This window comes from Mandrillus leucophaeus, unplaced genomic scaffold, assembly GCF_000951045.1.
Source record: "Mandrillus leucophaeus isolate KB7577 unplaced genomic scaffold, Mleu.le_1.0 Scaffold466, whole genome shotgun sequence".
NCBI classification, from domain to species: Eukaryota; Metazoa; Chordata; class Mammalia; order Primates; family Cercopithecidae; genus Mandrillus; species Mandrillus leucophaeus.
The window spans coordinates 1,953,443-1,961,514 of record NW_012104987.1 but is presented as its reverse complement, the minus strand read 5'-3'; the positions used below and the strand labels follow the sequence as shown (position 1 = coordinate 1,961,514).

Sequence of the window (8,072 nt, the reverse complement as noted above, 5' to 3'; positions counted from 1 at the left end):
CAGGTATGATCACATCCAACTAAATGCTGATTATACAGAAGATTTCTGAAATATACTAAAGATGTAAACATTGGGGGGCAATTAAGTAAACACAAAAGAAAAGAGAAGAAATGGAAATGGAAATTGGAATGTTGTTCAAGCAAATTTACATAATTAAACCAGCTATACACTAATTATATGAAACACTTCTGAAATATGCTGGATGTTTAAAAGGAAAAAAAATAAATAGCAAACAGGTGAAACAGGAAGAAATAGAAATATCAAACTGCATTGATATAAAAGGAAGAGATTTGTTACTGAAACCAAAACTGCTGTTTTGTTCTGAATGATGGAATGCAATGTTTATGACTAGAGGAATACCCTCTTTGTGCTGCTTTCAAAGCCGTATTTCAACTGGAGAACAGAAGAGAAAGACACTGAAAAGATGGCTCCCTCCGTAGTGGAGCGGTTTAATTGGCTTTTGTGCAAGATAGGACTAGGGAATCCCAGAGCTCATTTTGGAGATATGAGATAAAAAGAGATTTATCTGAATTGGAAAATAAGGGGAATTTGTTGTTCATTCTTTGTTATTTCTTAGTTCTAAGAAGGAGGGGGAAGATAAATATCAAAAATTATATTTACCATGTTTCTCTTTGGACTATATCAATGTCCTTGTTCATCTCTAAGTTCTCAGTAAAACACAACACAGATAAACCCTCATGTGTAAGTCTCTCAGTATGTGGGGTTCTGAATGTGTGATTCTGCGTGTACATTTATGTGTGTGTGTTTGCATTTAGTGCTCCAGGTGATCATTGGTTAAATCCTGAAGTATCCAAACACCTTCCAAGCTTCTCAGGGTTTTCTCATTTCTCTTAGGCAAACAATATTTTTTTAAGTGTGACCATTAGCTATTATTTTCAACTATGTCACATGAACAGCTTTGTGCACTTTCTCAGAATATAACTTTCATATACTGTTGGAGATGAAATGTACAATATGTGCAAAATTCATTTGAGAAATCTCTGTCCAAATCTGTAACACTGATGCTACAGAAAAGCAGAAAATGTACTCGTTAAGTTGACTCAATAAAGTACTGTAAAATATTATTAACCTTACCAGGGCCGGTAATTTCTGCCTGAAAAGATTATACAGGAGACAGAATACCCTCTCTTTTTAATACACATTCCTAGTTTTGAGAAACACCCCTTTGCAACCATGCATGCTTCTCCACATTGGGTCTAAATCATTAATGATTCATCTAAATGATTAACACTCTCAAGAGATCGAAAAACATTACACACCAACAGTAAGTAGTAAAGGCCATGTTAACTTAGACACCTTGACACATAGACGTAGAAAATGCTTATAGTTTCAGTTCTATAATTTCAACCAAAAATAAATATAAGAACACAGCTACTCACTTGTTTAGATATGAAATAACTTTTCTCCTTCCTAATGGGCAAAAAAAATCTTAACTGATTTTAGCTAAAATAGAAAAATAAGCCATCAAGCTAATCAGTAACAAAACAGACCCTATGTCCCCTCTCATCCAAGGGATAAAATATCTCCATAGATTATTAATCCATTTATAGTGATCAACAAATATTCAGACAATAAAAGCTAATTCCTAATAATTGCTGCCACTAATGAGGAATAATAACTCATCAGCCTTTAACAAACCAAAAGCAAAAACAAAACACAAAAATATTGGAGAGAGGAAAGAAATTTTTGAAAAATAGAGTCGACAAAGTTCTACTGTCACATTGGATCTATCATAAGAAGGTTTATTCTGTTCATGAACTGTACCACTTCTCTAGTGATGAAGTCTATTTGGTTCTGTCAGGTGAATCTGTCAAGCATTTGGGTGGAAGACCTCCGAAATTATATAAAGTTACAATATCTAAACATTGGGATACTAGTACACAAATGGAAAAACAGATCAATGAAAGATTAAATAGTCTCAAAGCTTCCATAGAGTATGTAGAATAATTTAATACAGGCTTACAGAGGCACCACACATCACTAGAAACAAATAAGGATTTTTCAATAGAAGACTCTGAGAGAATTAGTTATTTGGAAAGAAAATAAGATTAAGTCATAATCTTATACTAGCTAGCACAATAAAGTCCAAATATATCAAATGAAAAAAATCAATCACTTTCATAACTACCAGAAAAAAATAAGATGATCATATTTGCACTGTTTGGGGAAAGACTTTCTAACATTTTATTTTAAAACTCAGATACAGAGATTAGATTATATGGTACTGTTGATCTGTAGTCCGTTCTCACATCTGACCATTTTAAAGCTCTCTTTTTGCCTCATTTATTGTTTGAGTTGATGTTTATGTCTCTTATCCACTCTCTTTCTACTCCTCTCATTGAGGACCATTTTGCTATTTTTAAATGTTTGCTATTTTCTGTTTCTATGTGTTCATTATATACATCTGTTTTAAATTTTCATAAATATCATCATTTATATATCTTATTCTACATTTATATTTTATGCTTTTAAAATACCTCATGTTACTGTGTTTACAATTATAACTGCTTCAAACTGCTGCATAATTTCATGGTCAGCAGACATGGGGTGTGGTTTTTTTGTTTGTTTGTTTGTTTTTGTTTTGTTTTGTTTTGTTTTTGGAGATGGAGTCTCACTCTGTCTCCCAGACTAGACATGGAGTGTTTTAATGTTTTGTTTTTGGTTTTGGTTTGTTCAAGGCCATTACATTATGAATCCTCGTTGGTTGTAGCAACGAATGGGGTTTTGGGTCTTTGATCTGATTATTTCATGATCAGTATAAATGGATTGATGGTTTATAGATACCTTTTACTCCTTGGGTGAGAGATGACAGACAGTCTGTTTTGTTACTGATTTGTTTTATTCCTGTTAGTTTGTCCACGTCTTATTGGACAAAGCTAGTGCCATGGCCAGTGCAACATCAATGTATAAGGAAAGAGTTTTCTCACTTAACTGAAAAAGTAAAAGACTGACACCAATAACCCAGTCTGCCATAGAAGCTATTTAAGGCAACATTAAAGTTGTCAGGAAAATTCTTGGTGTTTCAGTAACTTGTTCAACAGACACTTCTAAAACAACTGGTAGGGGAAGAGTATGGAAAGTGATAGGGGCTGAAAGAGCAGAAAAAGAACAGGCTGGGAATGAAATTAGAGTTAAGATAGATGAATAGAGGTGTTTTCCCCAGGATAAGCACTCTAGCATTCAGAAGATGAAGAAATGCATTTTGAGTGGCGTACAGGAGCCAGTCAATTGAACTAATGGATATCATTCCCCCAATTTTTCCTACTGAAAAATGTAATAGATTGGAGAATATGAAAAAAATTCAAGCTGGTAAAAGTAAATATCCTTTATTTCAAATTCTCTCCCTTCAAGCAAAGATGCTTAAGAGACTTTTTGCTGCCCCTTTAAGCATCCCACAGTCCTTTGAGAGTCAGGAGCACTGGAGCCTAAAGGACTCCCTAGCCTGAGGGAGCGCCATTGTGATAGCATTTGAGGAGCTGTATGCAAGTTATTCTAGCTTTATACCCTTACCTCTACATCATGGTCCTATTAATAGAATTACGCTGAATAAAATATAAAACAGTTGAAATGAATGACTATGTCTTAATTAAAAAGAAATTTTAAAAAAAGCACTCACCTCCACATTGTTCCTTAATTGGAAAAGGCAATTAGCCACATTTTAGAACATTTCTAATTTATTCAGAATTTCCATGATATTAACTTCTTCCTAGTATGAGCTTGGATCTGGTAAGATTCATTCATTTTCAAACCTGAGACTCATTCATCTACATACATAAATGAGAGTTAGTCATTTATAACACTATTTTCTATTCGTGCTTGCTCACATATTCTACATGCCAGTCGATCTGCTCCTCAATGGCAGCATATTTAATCAGTACATCAGCAATGCTACATTTCCGTTCACAGCAGAGCAAATGAGATTCCAATGCTATCTTCAAAAAAAAATTCTTGACTTAGAAAAACATCTAAAAACAGCTTTTCATATTAATTCCTTAAGCACAGTCCTAAAAATAATTTTTATTTATTTTATTTTCTCCCATAGCAAGAAGGGCAGCACTCTAGTGTTGGCAAGGCACTATTGAGAAGCAACATAATTAAGTTGCCAAGCCATGTATCTGATGACAACTCAGTATGCCAAATAGAGGTGGAATCTGGCACTTAAAACAGCCTTCTGTTACTCTAGGTAGGTAGTCAGACATGAACAGGGCGGGATAGGTGCCCCCCACACACACCAGGAATATCCAGCAACCATCACGTGATGGTCAATCAAATGTTAACTATCTCTCTAAAATAATAATTGATCACAGCCAGTGGCCCCAGGGGAAAGGCAGTCTCCCAATAAAGAGGAAAAACCTGAAACTGGTGATCAGCAGCCTCCTGACGAGATCTCGGGAGTTGGGTGACTGGGTTCAAGCATGCACACTAAGAGGCAAAACGGTGGAGTTTAACTGGTCTATGACCTTCCTCTAGAAACATTCGACTGGTAAGGGAAGAATGGCCCCAGTGAGCATTTGTACAACTCCAATACAACTCAAACACACTGCGCCTGAGGCCCCTCCCGAGTGCTAGCCGTCCACTGTATGTGCAGACAGGCCAAGGGAAGAAGCAGAGGAGAAGTGACGCAAGACCCCGGAAGCATGTCAACATATAAAACCCCAAGTCAAAGGTCAAACAGTGCACTTGCTCTCTCACGTTGCCCAGTGAGCCCTATTCCAAGGGCAGTTTACTAGCTTTCATTCCTGCTCCAAAACTTTTTGATAAATTTTGACTCCTGCTCTAAAACTTGCCTTGATCTCTCCTTCTGCTTTATGCCCCTCAGTCAAATTCTTTCTTCTGAGAAGGCTAGAATTGAGGTTGCTGCAAACCCATATGGATTCGCAGCTGGTAACAAACTTTGGTGCCACATGACTTGGATACGTTCCACTGCTAACACTTTCCCCTTTAGTCCTAAATCAAAAACTGAGATCATGATTGATCTCAATTGTCAAAATCCTTATTGGGTCAGGGGGTCAGGATTATAAAATGTTTCCTGAATACAAATGAAGACTGAATTGGTAGAGATGTTTAGAGAACAGTCCCTTGCTTACTTGACATTGAAATCCCTGCTTACCAGTGCCCCAAACCAGGTATCTGGTCTTTAGATTCCATCTGGGTCCCATTACATGAAATGGGATTAACATCTAATCTGGTCACTCAGTAGTCCAGGCTAGAAATTCAAGAAAGATGGAATTTGGCTTTCCTTGTAGCTTTCTCTGTTTCCAGAAACAGTCACAGCTGAAACTGCTATGGACTGCAGAGGGGATTTTCATTTCAATGCTAATATTTTATCACAGCAATATTCACTCCAAGATTAACAATTACAATAATTATTTGTGTTTTCTTCCTTATTTCCTTCCAAGTAGCTCAGTCACATTCATCCTGACCCCCACAGGGAGAGGTGTGCTAGCAGCGGGAGGCAAGGATGGTCAGGCTTTACATCTGCCACATGGAAGACATAAGTAAGCTTACCTTAAAGGCTCATGGGATCAAGGATCTAGTCACCAGATGCTGTGGTCAAACTGATCACACAGCCTTTTATTAGATTTCTCTCCTTCCCTGCTTCACTCCTCCATCCCTCACTTTTGCTCCCTGGGATGGTGTTTCAGAAACAACCACTTGCACATATTTCTTTTTTTCTCTCAAGCTCTGCTTTTGGCAGAACCCAACCCAAGAAGTCTGAACCCTCATGTTTCCATCTCTCTCTTGCTCTGTCTGATTACCTTTCTCTCTATCCACCCACCCTTGTTAAGGACTTATAATTTAGACCAAAATGACTGGATTGAGAGAAAGAATACATCAATGAATAATTAGCAAGATGTATTAGTCTGTTCTTATGCTGCTGATAAAGACATACCTGGGACTGGGCAATTTGCAAAGAAAAAGAGGTTCCAAGTGGCTGGGGAGGCCTCACGATCATGGTGGAATGCAAAAGGCACATCTTACATGGTGGCAGGCAAGAGAGAAGTGAGAACAAAGTGAAAGGGGTTTCCCTTTATTCAACCATCAGATCTCATGAGACTTACTCATTACCATGAGAACAGTATAGCGGCAACTGCCACCATGGTTCAATTATCTCCCACCAGGTTCCTCCCACAACATGGGGGAGTTATGGGAGTTAAATTCAAGATGAGATCTGGATGGGGACACAGCCAAACCATTCACCAGGCATGCTAATGAATGCTGAAACTCAAGCACTTTCCAATTTTTTGGTATATCGTTCTAGATTTTTTCTTTGGACATTTAAATATTTACATATGTACATGTATTTTTACAAAAATGAGATACCATTATACATAGCCACACACACATACATACATGTCAAGACTCTTATTTTTCAGTTAAACTTAACGTAGCATTTACTGATTTCAATAATTCTAGATATAGCACCCATTTTTGTAACTGCAACATGTTAACATTGCAAAATTTGGATGGTTGACTCAGATTTAAATATAATCCCTTATTAATAAACATTTAGTTTATTTCCAGTTTTTTACTGTGATAAGACAATATGTTAGAAGCATCACTTTACATGCATCCCTCCCACAAATTATTTTCTTAATGTAAATTTCAGCTTGAACAGTATTCAGTTTTTACAGAAAATTTTTACCAATTGACATTCCTACCAATAGCAGGTTATGAGGCATGCTTCATCACACTCCCACAAGCAATTAATGCTATTATTAATTTTTTGGGGTATTCTGACAACAAGTACACAAACACATTTTATAAATAGAGATAATATATTCACAAATATATCATTTAATCTGTATGTATTTGACTATTGATGCAGCATATGTTAGCCTGTTTGGGTTTCCAGCTTTGGTATGCTTCCTCTTGTCAATTGCCTGTTCGTTTCCTTCCTCTAAGAGTTCACAATGAGTTCTTATAGTAGTCATTCATTTCTTTCTTTTTTCTTTTTTTTTTTCCCACAAGCACGTGCACTTTATTGAATATCATTGTGGACAGGTGTGTGGGGATAAAATGCTGTATCTAGGGGCAGGACCAAGGGGGCAGGATCAATAGCCCCAGCGTGAGGGCCAGCATTGCAAAGTGAAGTACAAGGGTCGCAGGCTATGGGCAGCTACTAGTAACCCTGTTTTTCCTGTATGATCTGTAACATAATATGGTAGATCATCACAGAACCAAACACCAGTAACAGGATGAATCCAATGGTCATGATGATGCCCACAATCAGGGCCGAGATGTACAGGCATTTGGCGGTGGAGGCATAGGCCTGGGCCCCAGTCACGTTGCCAACCATCTTCCTGTCCCTAGACTTCACGGAGTAGGCAAATGCTATGAAGCCCAAGCAGCACCAGTTCAAGAAGATGGTGTTGAACAGGGACCAGACGACATGGTTGGGCACGGAGGTCTTGCTGTGGATGTTGATAACGGTGGACCTTGGGAGAATGGTGCTATGGGGTGCCCCCAGCACAGTCACCTCGTGCTCCTCCTTGTGCATTTTCTGTCTTTGGGGAAGGAAGTGTTGAGTGAAGGTTTGAGAAGTGTGGTTTTCGGCGTGGAGGGAAGGGCAGCTGCAGTGTCTGGATGCTGGGATGGTGCTCAGTGAGCCCTGCTTTCCCCTGTTGTTTCCAGTAGTCATTCATTTCAATGGCAAATAGTACTGAGGGAGGTTCTACAAGAGTCTTCAGAAGCTGCAGATACAGTGGTAAGCATGAAACATGGCTCTGCCCGCTGGGGCATAGAGTTTAGCAAAAAAGATGGTCACTAACAATTACAGCTACAATGAAGGTTGGAAAATAATTCTCTGGCACAGAAAATGTACTGCAAGAGAGCTCAGAGAATTGGGCCATCAGGGAAGACCACCTGAGGAAGTAAGACAAGTTGAGATCGAAGAGTAAGTGAAAGTCAATCAGGTGAAGAAGGACACAAGAATATTTCATGGAGATGAAAAAGATATAAAAACACAGGGAAGGCCGGGAGCGGTGACTCACATCTGTAATCCCAGCACTTTGGGAGGCTGAGGTGGGCGGATCACGAGGTCAGGAGAT

General features: G+C 38.3%; 1 pseudogene across 1 annotated transcript; it reads right to left on the bottom strand.

Moving 5' to 3' along the window:
- Nucleotides 1–6,987: 6,987 nt before the first annotated feature.
- LOC105550146 lies at nt 6,988–7,658 on the bottom strand (annotated as a pseudogene). Its single transcript, XR_001007656.1, has one exon. The product of XR_001007656.1 is annotated as an interferon-induced transmembrane protein 1 pseudogene (transcript).
- Between the last annotated feature and the right edge of the window lie 414 nt (nt 7,659–8,072).